The following is a 14250-nucleotide window of genomic DNA, read 5'->3' on the forward strand; positions in this document are numbered from 1 at the left end:
TTAAGACCATTAAGTCCAGGGGCAAAAATTCCGGAGCTGCACCACTGATGTAGTAAGGCTTCCTACCCCTTTGGGCCTGCCTGTGATCCAGTTTGTTCCTTACTCATCTGTCGCAATGCCTGTCTACCGTGGCCACAGCGGTCCACCTCCGTGTTGCGCTTGGTGACATCTGGATGCTCTGATCTGGGAGTTGCTTCCCACACCATTGGGCCTACCAGGTGGGTGGATCAAAAATGAAGCCTATCTCTCCTTCGGGGCAAGGTTGGGCAGGAGAGGCTTCCTCCGCTCTTGGGATAGTGGCTTTTTGTCCCTGTCTAAGCTTTGTCTGTTTGTTGGGAGCTGTTGGGGGTTTATAAATAAAAGCTTCTTTTGTCAGTTCAGAGTCTGGAAAACACAATATTTTAATTTAGAGGAGGAGGAGCTGGGCCCATAGCTTGCGATCCGTGCCTCGCGTTGATCGGCTGCGGGGCTGCGCTCCCTCTTTGCGGGGAGACACGGCTTGTTTTGCAAAATTGGATTGGCTGAGACCCATCTTTAGTCTCCTTTTCTAAATATTAGCTTTCTTAGTCCATAATCTGACATTGTCATCTTATTAAGCGGCAGCCCCGCATCTGCTGTGGGCATCCTCAGAAAGCTCTTTGCCAGCACCGGATGCTTCTGCTTGTCGCCCCACCCTTTAGCGCTCAGTGTGCTCTCTCTTTCTTGGGCCCTCTCTCTCTATCTGGGTGTCATTTTATCATCCTGTTCCTCCATGTGAGATGCCCAAAAATGCAGGGGAAGAAGTTCGCCAAAAAGGCAAACGTGCGGGTGGGTGGTCGACAAAGGGAGTGGAGTCCCAAAGGAACTTTGATGCAGTGTGGAGGATTGGGAGAGCTGTTTTAGGGTGGTCTTTGCCCCTAACTGGCTCCCTCTTGGCCCATGTGCAGGGCCAGGCACATCCATGTGGGTGAGAGCAGCCCATGGCTCTGTACCAGGCCTGGAGGCAGGGGCGACATTTCTTCATTAAGTTGGGAACGAACCTCATTGGGCCAGAGCTCAATCCATACGCACGCTTACACAGAAAAATATGTCAATTACAATAATGAGGAACTTGATTTAACCTTCTTTGATTTAAATTCCCTGAACCACTCTTAGGGGAGGGGACCATAGCTTAGGGGTAGAGCCCCTGGCTGCTGCTGCCAGTCAGTGTTGGCAGTGCTGGGCTTGATGGGCCAGGGGTCTAACTCTGGATAAGGCAGCTTCCGATGTTCCTACTTAAAATCAGCCCTTGAATTCAGAACCATGAGGCCTGGAATCTTACAGTATTATCAAGGGAAGGTCTGTGGCTCAGTGGTAGAGCCTCTGCTTTGCATGCAGAAGGTCTCCGGCTCAATCCCCAACAGCATCTCCAGGTAGGGCTTGGAAGGGCCCCTGTCTGAGGCCCTGGAGTGCCGCTGCTGCCCATCAGTGTCAACAATACTGGGCTGGAGGGACTCAGAGGGTGACTCTACGTCAGGCAGCTTCCTAGGTTCCCAAGCGTCATCTCGTGTAGGAGGAGAAGGCTCTCAATGGCTACTAGTCCTGGTGGCTCTGTGCTACCTCTAGTATCAGAGGCAGTATAGCTATGTACAGCTGCTGGGGAACATGGGAGGGTGCTGTTGCGTTCATGCCCTGCTTGTGGGTTTCCCGTGGGCAGCTGGTTGGCCACTGTGTGAGCAGAATGCTGGACTAGATGGACCCTGGGTCAGATCCAGCTGGGCTCTTCGTACGTTCTTCTCAATTGGTGTAAGTGGAGGAAGGTTAGTGGAGAGCACGGCTGAATGTTCCCTATGCCCAGCCCAGCTTTCTCCCTGCCAGGATGCCTCATTTTCCATGGGCAGGATTTATTATTCTTAAACAGAAGGGAACCTCCGTCTGTGGCCCAGGAAGCACCCATTGACTGCCTCACTGAGAACTAGGCACTTGTTCCAAGGGAATGGGTGAAATGGTGGCAGTGGGTAATCGTGTTCCCCAAAGCAAAGGAAATCAAAGGAATGGCGTTTGAGCTGGGAGCTGTTGGCCTTATCTGGGTGGAATGGAGTTGCCCACAGAGGCGCTAGCAGAACTGGCCAGCACCCATATTTGCCTTGTTTCTGTGGCCGCAGAGCCATCGCCTGTTCCCATCCTCCCTTCCTCCCTCACTCCACGAACTACAGCTGGTTCCCTCCTGCGTGATACTTGACTCCTTTTGATATTGTTCCTGAGAAACTTTTACCTCTGCAGTGGAAACAGGGAAAAGAGCCCTAGCAAGCGGGAGTAAGCATCCTGCTCTCTCTTTCTCTCCCTCCCTCATGATCACTAATGATCCTTTGGATCACATCTGCCTCCCTTCTGCACATCTAGTATTTCAGGATATCTCACCGGCCGCATCTCTGAGGTGGCGGATGAGCATTTTACTTTCAACAGGGACATAAAAGTGTTTTTCGGGTTTTTTTGCAATCTTTCTGTGTCTATAATTTCCCCCTTCTTCCTTTCCTGATCGGTCGCCATTAAGACTGCCCGGCGGAGCCATAAATAAAAGAGCTGTTGAGCTGCATCAATCAGAGGTTCCCAGCCAGGGTGGGTGGCTGAGTGAGTGGGTTGAGAAGATGCCGGTGATGGAAAAGCCTGTGGGAAGTGGCTAGGAAGGGACCACTTTGGAATCCAAACGTGGCTTTTACTCCTGCTGCCCCAGGGTCCGTTTGCAGAAAGACAACAGGCCTCTGAAATATTTCGCTGCGTCCTCTGAGCGAGACTCTGGGGCCTGTGAGCATGGGGAGAATCCAAGCCTTGGGAAGCTTTATTGCTGGCCTGGGGAGGGGTTTGCGTGGAAAACATGGCAATAAAGTACAACCAGAGCCCCAGAAAGAGCTAGCTGGTGTCTAGGTCTCCACTTCCACCTCTGCTTTGCCAGCCCTCAGCAGCCATGATCTGTGGGCCTCTCAGCTTGAGCCAGACCCATAGCCCTGCCAGCCGTAGCAGCCTTTTGCAGAGGGAACCCAGCATGGTGTGTGCGTGTCCCTGACACAGCCTGGCTCAGGGTTTGCCTTGCCCCCTTCTCCATGGCTGTCGAGTTCGCATCCCTTCCCTAGTGCAGGCCTTGAGGGGGATTGCCGAACCTGTCCAGAGTTGTGCGGAAGGAAGGGCGAATGTGACCAGGGGGGCAGGATAAGAGGGCAAACCCCAAAGATCAGGGGGCTGGACCAACTCCCCTATGAAGACAGGCGGGGCTATTTGGCTTAGAGAAAAGGCCAATAAGGGGGCACAGGATAGAAATAGATAAAAATGTCTCCCTCTCTCTTCATACTAGAACCCAGTGGGGTCATTCAGGGAAGCCTGCGGTGGGGAGAGATTTGGACAGACAAAAGGAAGGGCTTCTTCACATAGCGCAGGGTTAAGCTGTGGAATTCGCCACCACGACATCTGGTGATGGCTTTAAAAGGGGGAGGATCAAAGGCAGTATACTGGGGTGCGCAAGCAGAAGGGGGCTCTAACTGTGCTCATGCCCTGCTTGTGGGGTTCCCATGGGGGCAGCTGGCCGGCCGGCCACCTTGGGATCAGAATGCTGGGCAGGATTGACTGTGGTCTGATCCAGCGTGGGTCTCCTGATGTCCATGACAGGAGAACCTGCAGCTGGTGGGCTTTCCTCTTCAAGGTCTGGGACCCCCCTTCTCTCTCTCTTGGACCCCCCTTCTCTCTCTCTTGGACCCCCCTTCTCTCTCTCTTGGACCCACACCTCTTCAGCTTCCCAAACCACCATTTATCCTTTTTTCCATTTGCTTTTAGCAGGGCGAATCTTTCCTTCTCGCTGCATCTCTCGGCTGGGAAATGCTGCTCCCCTTCCGGGCCCCTTCTGCCGCTTTTAAGGGTGTTCAAGCCATGCTGGGAGGGGAAGACAACCGTGCTCCAAGCAGAAAAGCTGGGCTGGGGGCAGGCAAGTTGAGGGGGGGGTGCCTTCTCAGTTTCTGGCTGTGCCCCTCCTCTTCTGCCTTGAACCGTGGGCCTGCCTGACAGGAAAGAATGGGGATTTTCCTGGTCCTCAGCTCTCCTGAGAGAGGAGACATTTCTCTGGCTTAATTTCTTCGCAACAGGCTGTTGTGAAAGGCACAAGAGCAAGGCTGGAGAAGAGAAGTGGGCTGCTGGTCACCCTGCTGGCCCATCTATGGTCCTCAGCCCTGTATAGCATCACTTGCGTCTTTTTTCTTGGCTCCTGTGACAGACGGCACTCTGCTGCTTCCCCAGGATGGGGGAGCTGCCTGTTGGCTTTTCTGCCAGGCATGAAGCTTTTCAAGGCACAGGAACCTTTTAGGTGGATGGGGAAGTGGCAACGCTCATCATCCTGTCTGGAGTTAGTCTCTGACCCATCACATCTTTTCCTCAGCCCTTGCTCGCTCTCTTACTCGCTCACTTCTTTCTTTCTTTCTTTCTTTCTTTCTTTCTTTCTTTCTTTCTTTCTTTTTTGCTTGCTTGCTTGCTTGCTTGCTTGCTTGCTTGCTTGCTTGCTCCTTCCTTCCTTCCTTCCCTGTCTCTGTCTCTGTCTCTGTCTCTGTCTCCTGCTCTCTCTTCTTCCTGCCTGCCTGCCTACCTGCTTGCTTTGGCTCTGTTCTTCCTCCAAGCTCTGCTTTGGATCCTTTTGGGGTTACCCAGTCTCTGTTTCTCAGCCACCATTGTACAACTCTGCTCCCCCCCTGCAGCCAACAGCTTTCCTTGTCCTTGTGTGATCCCTTTCTACCGCCACCCTTAATTGTCTCCTCCTTTCGCCTTGGCCTGTTTTCCTCTCTTGTCCTCTTCCTCCCTTGGGGTCTGTGCCAGCTGCTGACCCTGCCCTCACCCTTCAGCCTGCTTGCCTCTTGACACCTTTCTTGCTTGCTTGGCTCCTCAAGCCAGCCGGAGCCCAAGGGGCCCCTGACTTCCATCCTTGTGCTCGTTCCAGGCTGTTTATCCTTTCTTCCTGCTCTTGGCTGCTGCTGCCTGCCAGATCCCTGAGCGCATGAACAACAGAGGCCAAGCATCGCCATCCTGGTGCTCCCATCAGCCCCAGCCAGTGGTCAAGAATGCTGGGAGTTGTAGTCCAAAACATCAGGCTTGGGGAAAGCTAAGCTAAGGTGAGAGCCATTGGCGCTCCTATCTCCCCAGAGTCTGGTGCTTGTTTATTAATGAGAAGCCTAAACAGAACATGAATAAATCACGGCTATGCTGATTCCCTTGCAGCCCATTACCCCACGGTGCTGTTTTATGCACGGCTGTTCCCGTGGCATCATCTTCTGGAACAGGTGCTTGCATCTTGCCCTTCTTCCGAGGAACGGAAGGGCGGCTTCACCCACATTTAATCCGTGCAATGACCCTGTGAGGGAGGCTGGGGTGAGGCCGGACGGAGGTGTGCATGCGTCTCCCCAGCTCCGCTTTGGTCTCGTGTAAGCGTGACGTCGTCTCTGGGAGAGCTGATGGAGGACTCAGCTTTCCCCGTTGTGTTCCCTTGGCTTCATACTGAACACGCTACCAAAAATTAATTGCCAGCTTTGCTAATATGAAGGGGGCTGCATCGTATCCCCCCCCCCCCCGCGCTTCTGGTCTCTTCCTCACCAGACACTTGGTGCATTCTGATTAGTGCTGGAGTTGGAGCGCCTGTCTGTGCTGTACAATCCAGCTGAAGACGCCTCAGTCCCGTTTTACGTCCATGGGAGGGAATTCAGCCACATTGACCAGGAGTGGGCAGAAGGTAGATCTCCAAATGGTTGGGCTTCAACTCCCAACATTCCTGACCATTGGCCATGCTGGCAGGGGCTGATGGGAGTTGTAGTCCCAAACATTTGAAGACCTGCCTTCTACCTGCTGCTGGTCTGTGTGGCTTAATTCTCTCCCATGGATGTAAAACAGGACTGAGGCATCTTTGGCTGGTGTTAAAGGGCCAGCTATATAGTCTGGTTCAAGAATTGGCAACCGTGTGTGTGTGTGTGTGTGTGCGCGCGTTGGTGGTTGGAAAACCCTGCTCTGCCCTGTGCATCAGTCCCATGCTGTGGCACCCCAGTTGTGGCACGAGCTTCCCAGAGAGGTTTGCCTGGCGCCTACACTGTGCTTTTTTTCAGTGCCAGGCAAAGACCTTTTTATTTTCCCAGGCATTTTAGTTTTTCAGTTTGTTTTAAATCTGGTATTGCATTTCAAAATCTTTGCACTGCTTCTAGCTTCTATTTGGTAATTATTGTTATGTTTTATACTGTAGTTTTAAACGTTCACATTGTTTTTTATCAACTTGTATGTTATGGTTTTAATTGTTGTGAACTGGCCAGAGAGCTTTGACAATTGGGTGGTATGGAAATGTAATAAATAAATAAATCGTGCCACCCGCAGTTCAGAATTGCTGCTTCTTTCTCGCTCCCTGTAAAAAAAGAAGCAGCAGCACAGGACCCCTTGTGGTCTAGCTGGATTTCGCCCCTGCCTGCCCTGCATATAAACACGGCACATCAGGCCGTGGGTTCCCTTTGCGTGCGTGTGCTTGCCAGCGAGAGCCACTTGCCCGCAGCACTGAGCACTGCGCTTGGCTGCACAGTGCTTCCTGGTAATCTGATGATTTGGTCGACTTCCTTTTGTCGTTAATTGTGGTGACTTGTGGATTTTTGTATTGTTTTTATGTCAGCTGCTCTGGGAGATGTATTGGCTGAAGAGCAGGGTCAAAATATTTTAAACAAACAAGTAAATCAGAACCACAGTAAACACCCCACCCCACCCCAAGGAAGGTGCATTTGTGTGACTAAGCTAGGGCGCTGCCTTGTCCGACCCGGTGCCCTACAACTCCCCTCACCCCCCGTGCTTGTTGGAGATGATGGGAGTTGTAGTCTGACCAGCCCAGAGGGAAAGGCTGCCGTGGTGAATGAAGGTAGAGCAAGCAAGGAGTGGACACTCCTCTGTTCCTCTGAAATTAAGGTGCAATCCTATGCATGTTTAGATAGAAAAAAGCCCTACAATTCCCAGCATTCCCCAGCCAGCCAGCCATGCTGGGAGTTGTGGGACTTTTTCCTGGCTGGGGAATGCTGAGAGTTGCAGGGTTTTTTTCTGGCTGGGGAATGCTGGGATTCATAGGACCTTTTTCTGCCTAAACATGCATAGGATGGCACCCTTAATCTCTCTCTCTCTCTCTCTCTCTCTCTCTCTGGGTCCTTCCCAACGTGGCTTTTATCCTGCCATTGGCCTGCCTCAAACACAGGATTTTATGGGCGGTCCGGAGGTCATCAGCTTCCATTTGTATCTAATCCTTCTATGTTTTCCCACCACTTCTTCCATCTAGGAAAACATTGGCTAAGGAGGAAGAAACAGAATAGCTGCACGGTGTCTGGTAGTACCACTGGGAGCCCTCCTCTGTCTGGGAGCCTCTGTGGTTTCTTTGAGCATGCAGTGGGTTGCTGAGTGAATAGGAAACTGCCTGAAATGGAGTCTGGCAGCAACTGCTCTGCAGGATTTCAGGCAGGAGATTTTCCAGTCCTACCTGGAGACTGAACCTGAGACCTTCTGCATGCAAAGCAGGGACTCCTCCACTAAGCCACAGCTCTTTCCTTAATAATAAAGTAATATTCCAGTCCTCATGATTCAGAATAAAGGGCTAATTTAAGTAGGAATGTTGGAAACTGCCTGATACTGAGTCAGATCCTTGGTCCATCTAGCCCAGTATTGTTAACACTGACTGGCAGCCACAGCTCTCCAGGATTTCAGGCAGGATTCTTTCCTAGCCCTAACTGGAGATGCTGCTGGGGATTGAGCCTGGGGCCTTCTGCCTGTAGAGCAGGGCCTCCAGCACTGAAGTCAGTCAGTCGCTCACATTGCTTCTTGTAACAGTTGCTCCTACCCTTTCCCCCCCTCTTGTCTTTTTAGGAAACCAAACTTCAGCGGCGCGCGAGCAGACATAACACCCGGGGCTGACGAGAGGGTGTTTGCCATCCACTGAACAGGTAGGGCCTGCACTCTCCACACCCTCATCTGCCCTGTGGCATTGCCAGAAACTCCTGGGGGGGAAGTGCATTTCTCTGAGCACATTCCTGGTTGAGAACAGTGGGCAGCAGGAGGATGCTGGGCTGCGACTGGTGAGGAGGGAAACTGAGACGCCGAGGGATGATGAAGTCGGTTGGGCGAGCTAGCTCTGAGGGAGGCCAATCTCTGTGTTTCATTGCCTCCTGGGTTTCAAGACTCTCCACAGAGGCAGCAACTAGTTTTAGCCAGCATGTACCTTCAATACACAAAGGCCGTTCCTTGTGTTTTCTTGGGTGTCGTTTCCCCCCATGTGGGCTGATCAAAGTGACATTAAGCACCAATGTGTTATTATTTATCTACTAAAAACAGATAAATTTTGTGTGCTGCCTTTCCTTGAAAAATCCCACCACACCCTTTATTGCAGCCATGTAAATAAGCCCACACAAGCGGAATCGCGTGCAGATATTTGGCTCGCCTGCTGTGGGCTGGCAGAGCAGGAACGGGGAGCCAGGGCACCATCAGAACCTAGCATTGTTGGGCAACTGCCAGTGCCCCAGCACCTGATGGGGCCTACTGCTGGTGCTCACCCTGGGACCCCCTGTCATGCTTCTTTTCTCCTGGCCTGGCCCTCTGAACAGTGCCAGACGGCTGGTTCCATCCACCCTTTTAGTTTTCCTCAGTGCCCCCACGTAGCGTCACTCTTAGCATTGTTGGAAATTAAAATGGCGTCCCCCTCAGCCATGCAGCTCAGCTGCCCCGCTTGCCAGGTAAGCACACTGACAGAAGAGGGGCCCATCAATGTACTTTGTCCCCTCACACCTGGAACCAGACCCTGTGGAAGCTCTCTGCATTCCTGTGTTGGGCACAGAGGAGGGAGCTCCTCTCTTCAGGCAACTGGCGCAGAGGAGGTATAGAGCTATCCATCCCTGCTCCATCAGCTCGCTCACTTGCTCGCCTACACGGAATTCCTGCTCGCCTGGAGCAACCAGTCGAGAACTTAAATGCAAGGCTCGCTTTAACATCTGACAGAGAAGTGTTGTTGGATTGAGAGCAAAATTGACCTTGTCTTGCCACATAGCAAATGAAGGAGTAACATTTTTTGAGGGGTGGAGGTAGGAATAGCTGCTCGCATCTTCTCTTCCTCCCCACCCGTCCTCGTTCCTGATCTTAACTCAAAAATTCTGTGGTTTTTTCACAAAATGTTTCATCTTCCTTTGTGGTGGCCAATCCTGCTAAGAGGTCCCTCTGCCTCACCCCAAGCAGAAAGGTGGGTACTTGGGTGCTGGACCGATCCAGCAAAGCAATTCTTAGGCTATGAATGCTTGATTTCCAGGGGTGGAAATGGAGGTCTTCTTTCTCTCTGTGGGATTGGTGCTGCTCCTATGGGAGGGAGAGGCCCATACATGTTTAGATTACACTGAAGAACTCTCATGTTGGGACTCCAGAAAATGGGGGAAGAGGTGTCTGCCTAACTGTGAAAGGGAGGGGGACCTATATGTCACATTTTTCCACTGGCATTACCATACGGAAAGAGAACGGAGTATTCATTGGACCTGTGCTATCTTAAGGGAAGTGCTAGTGCAAGTTGGGGTGAGTATAGGTTGGGGTGTCGGGACCTCTGTGCTCCTCCACTGTTCCAAGAGAAGCTGCAGAACAGATCAGTTCCAAATTTGCTTGCTCCATCTGCCACCTTCTTTTCTGAAAAGAATATTTCAGTTTTTGTGGACTTTGGGCAGGAAAGCTGTGGATCAATGAATGGGACTGCAGCGAGGGGAGGAGATGTATTTTGTGGGGCACAACCCCATCCCTCTGGAGGAGAATGACTCTGGTGCACAGAGCTGTGACCTTCTGGATTAATCGTTTATTCTAGCATGCAGGTCTGAGGCACATGGGGAATGCTCTAGGCCAAGGCACTGTGCTTAGAGGGCATTTCGAGGTTCAGTCCTTGGCAGCATCTCCAGGTAGACCTGGGAAGGAACATTCTCTGTCTGAAACCCTGGCGAGCCATTGCTGCCAGTCAGTGCAGAAAGTACTGAACTGCATGGACCAAGGATCTGACAGGGTATAAGGCATCTTCTTCCTTACCTCTTTAGGGTGCAGTCCTATGCATGTTTAGTCCCAAAAAAGATCCTAGAACTCCCAGCATGCCCCAGCCAGGAAAAAGTCCTACAACTCCCAGCATGCTCCAACCAGGAAAAAGTCCTACAACTCCCAGCATGCCCCAGCCAGGGAAAAAGTCCTGTAACGCCCAACATGCCCCAGGAGAAAGAGAGAGAGGAAGAGAGAGAGGGGACTAAAACGGCTGTAGGAGGAGCGCGCACCTGGGGCAGGGCAGGTGGTTTTTGCAACATTCTTGTATTGATAGCTGGGAGAATGGAGGACCTCTCTTTGCCCGAGTCAGGGCAAAGTACAGAGGGACCTACGGAGGACTGAGGTGAGGAGGAAGAAGGGGAGAGGTACCGAGTGAAGAGGAAGAAAACTGGAGATTCTGTTAGAGTATTTTCTCCCTCTGTCTGTCCTATGGAAAGGGAGAAATCTTAGTTTTTGTGGTAGTGAAGTCTCTAACTCAAGAGGAATGTGAGATGTGAACCCTAAATTAGCATGGTGGATTAAAAAAGCTGTGGCTGATGTAGCCCATGCGCATCATATGCAGGGTGGAGACTTGTTCGTGGAATGCAGGAGTAAAGAACAGGCTGAAAAATTGCTGCTTCTACGGACATTAGGGAAGATTAGAATTTCTTGTCAACTTCCTTGTTTCCAAGCTGAGAAACGTGGAGTTGTTTTGGGACAACTCCTAACTCCTTTAGGAGTTACGGAGACACATAATAGAAAGGCTTTGGTGGGGAGACATAGTTACTCCAGCATTTTGCGTACAAACAGGGTGGCGAGATTCCTCCCTCAACCACTGTTCTTTTCTCTATCAAGGGACAAACTCTCCCGGAGCATTTCTTGCTTGGATATCAGGCTTTTAGGATTAGGCCATATGTCCCTCCCCCCCTTTGTTGTTTTCGTTGTCAAGCCTTTGGGCCCGTGTCTGCGGTATGTCGGGATAATGTACGATGTGGAAAGTGTGGGGATCCTCATTCATTCCATCTGTGTGATGGCTCCCCTACCCCAACTTGCCGTAACGGTGGGGATCTCATGGCCCCATGTTTAGATGTTGTCCAGCTGCCCAGAGATCTTGGGACATCCAACCTATGAGAGTGAAGCTGGGTGTGTCCTACGCAACTGCTGTTGGGCGCTATAAGAAGCAGGAGAAAGGGGAGAGTGGGGTGGTTACCCCCTTTCTGTTCCCACAGTGTCCTCGTCTGCTCTCTCAGCAGAGGGAGGGGTTGCTGATAAAGATCTGCTGGTGGTTAAAACGGACCGCTTTGTTGCTTTTGTACTAGAGGTGATTAATTGCACAGCTCAAACCCAAAAGAAGACCGAGAAAAGGATGATTATTTAAAAGCAGCTGGAAAATTTCTGGGAGTGGAAAACTTAACTACGGAGCGTATTTGTGAGGTGTTAGGTAGCCCTGAGATCCAATTCTGCTGGATTTGAAATTTGGAGCTGGAATGCACATAGTTCAGTTGCCCATGGCCAAGAACTGAAAGACCTCCTCTCATTTTCAGAGATTTTACCTGATACTGTTTGTATGCAAGAAACTTGGTTGTTGCGGTCTTTAAATTTTAAGCTGCTGGGTTATGTCTCTGTTCGAAAGGATGGAGAGTTTGGCATGGGAGGAGGCGTGGCTACTTGTATACGGGAGACGTTGATTCATGTAGCGGTGATTGTACTGGATACAAATTTTGAAGTGTTATCAGCGGATATTCCTCTAATGAATGACCCAAGAATTTTACGGTTGGTTAATATTTATAATCCCTGCCTTCCTTTGAGTGTGGAGGGTTTGGGTCAAGTTTTAGTTGGAATGAAAGGGCCTTGTATTATATGAGGCTGGACAGCCACCTGTCGGGGATGCTCTGACCTGGATTCCTGCATTGAGCAGGGCTTGGGCTCGATGGTCTTATAGGCCCCTTCCAACCCTACTATTCTATGATTCTATGTGGTGCTTTTAGTAGTCACAATATTAGTTGATAATAGCTCGATTTCTTATTGGAATGTCAATAAAGCCAGCTGGAAACTTTTCAGGAAAAATGTCTAAGTATCTTTGAAGCTCTGATTGATATAAGGGATGTGGAAGTTTTTTTGTGATAAAATCACCTCTGGTTTAGTAGATGCTGCCCCTCTGGCTATCCCAAAGTGTAAGCCAAAATCTAGGCCCCATGTAGCTGTTTCTTGGTGGATGGAAGAATGTAGTAGGGTTATTAGTATGCGAAATGCAGCATACCAGAGAGTTAGACAGCCCTTTACATCAGAAAATCTGGTAGAATATAAACACTGTAGAGCTTTGGTTAAAAGAACTTCAAGGGATGTTAAAAGGACTAGCTGGCACCCGTTTTGCAGCAATCTTATCATGGATATGCTGGTATCATTGGTGTATCACCAATTGAAGAGGGGAGGGGGTTATAGCCAGTATAAGGGCATTCTTGCTTTAACTTTTGATGGAGAGGTCTATATTTCCAATTCACAAAAAGCTGAATTGTTCGCAGGAGTATTTCAACAAGTTAGTGATGGGAATAATTGGTCAGAGACCAACATAGACAGCCCCTCCTTCTTTTGATGGATAGGGACCCTTGTACTGAGGATGTACTGAATATAGATTTTGCTCTTTGGGAATTGGAGAAGGCTTTGAATTAGAGCAGAAATACTTCCCTTGGGGAAGATGATATATGTTATGAAATGCTTCGACATTTACCTGGTAAATGTCAAAGAATTCTCCTGGCTTTTTATAATGTAATTTGGAGGAAGGGTTGTTGTTCAGTCGTTCAGTCGTGTCTGACTCTTCGTGACCCCATGGACCATAGCACGCCAGGCCTTCCTGTCCTGCGCTCTCTCCCGGAGCGTGCTCAAGTTCATATTCATTGCATCCGTGATGCTATCTAGCCATCTCATCCTCTGCCGTCCCCTTCTCCTTTTGCCTTCAGTCTTTCCCAGCATCAGGGTCTTTTCCAGAGAGTTTTCTCTTCGCATTAGGTGGCCAAAATATTGGAGCTTCAGCTTCATTATCTGTCCTTCCAATGAGCACTCAGGGTGGATTTCCTTGAGGATGGACTGATTTGACCTCCTTGCAGTCCAGGGCACTCGTAAGAGTCTTCTCCAGCACCAAAGTTCGAAAGCAAGGAGGAAGGGTACGATTCCTAAAAGATGGAAGCAAGCAGTTGAGCTCCCCATTGGTAAACTGGGAAAGTCCATATCTGATTCGGCTTCCAATAGACCCATAGCGCTCACCTCTTGTTTATGTAAAGTGATGCAGCATATGATTGATTCTAGATTGATGGCTTTTATGGAAAAATGTGGCTTACTGTCTCTGGAGCAAACTGGATTTCAGCGTAGTCATGTTATGGATAATATTATTCTCATAGAAACAGAGATTTGGAAGTCCTTTTGTACTAAAGGATTTTTTGTAGCAGCCTTTCTGGATATAGAAAAAGCATATGACAAGGTTTGGAAAGAGGGCTTGTTACACAAGCTTTATCAATCGGGTCTGAGAGGTAGAATTTTTTGGTGGTTGTGAGATGTTTTATTTGGGCGTCAACTGAGAGTTAGGGTGGGGTCTGGACTATCAGAGGCTCAGCCTTTGGAAAATGGTATTCCCCAGGGAAGTATCATTAGTCCTTCCCTTTTTAATATCATGATTAACGATCTTCCTCTAGTCCTCCCTTGTGGTGTTGACATTAGTATGTATGCAGGTGATTGTGTGATCTGGGCTCATAGTAGGTCTTTGCAGGTTGTTGTTTCTAGACTAAATTTGGCTCTTAGCAAAGTGGAAGAATGAGGAAATTCCTGGGGATTTCAGTTTTCCCTTAGTAAAACTGTCGGGATGGTCTTTTGCCGTCGGATGGTTGCCTATCTAGTCGTCTTGAAGTTACATGCTCCTTCAAGTAGTGCCTATTTCTAAGTTTCTAGGAGTAATTTTTGACCAAAAGTTAACTTGGAAAGCACACATAGACTTGACACTTAAAAAATGTAGTCTTAGGATAAATATGCTGAAAACAATATCTGGAAGTACCTGGGAGCAGATAAGAAAACTGTATTGATGTTTTATCGAGCCTGTATTTGACCATTATTGGATTATGGTTGCCGGGCTTCTGGCTCTGTTTCACCCACTTCGCTACATCAATTAGATAAGGTACAGTCAAGGGCATTAAGAATTATTAATGGTGCTTTTATTACTACTCCTTGTACTGTTCT

At 49.6% G+C, this 14250-nt stretch overlaps 1 protein-coding gene across 1 annotated transcript in view; it reads left to right on the plus strand.

Annotated features, from left to right (window-relative positions):
* Nucleotides 1–14250, plus strand: part of LOC146333902 (guanine nucleotide-binding protein G(I)/G(S)/G(O) subunit gamma-7) — a 127163-nt gene that overhangs the window by 17976 nt on the left and 94937 nt on the right. The window contains exon 2 of the mRNA XM_084825079.1: nucleotides 7861–7937. The gene's annotated coding sequence lies outside the window, so the exon portion shown is untranslated. The remainder of the gene's footprint in view (nucleotides 1–7860; nucleotides 7938–14250) is intronic.

The sequence above is a fragment of the Heloderma suspectum genome, chromosome W, assembly GCF_057233095.1.
Source record: "Heloderma suspectum isolate Gila_16-S chromosome W, 16-S_ref, whole genome shotgun sequence".
Classification (NCBI taxonomy): Eukaryota; Metazoa; Chordata; class Lepidosauria; order Squamata; family Helodermatidae; genus Heloderma; species Heloderma suspectum.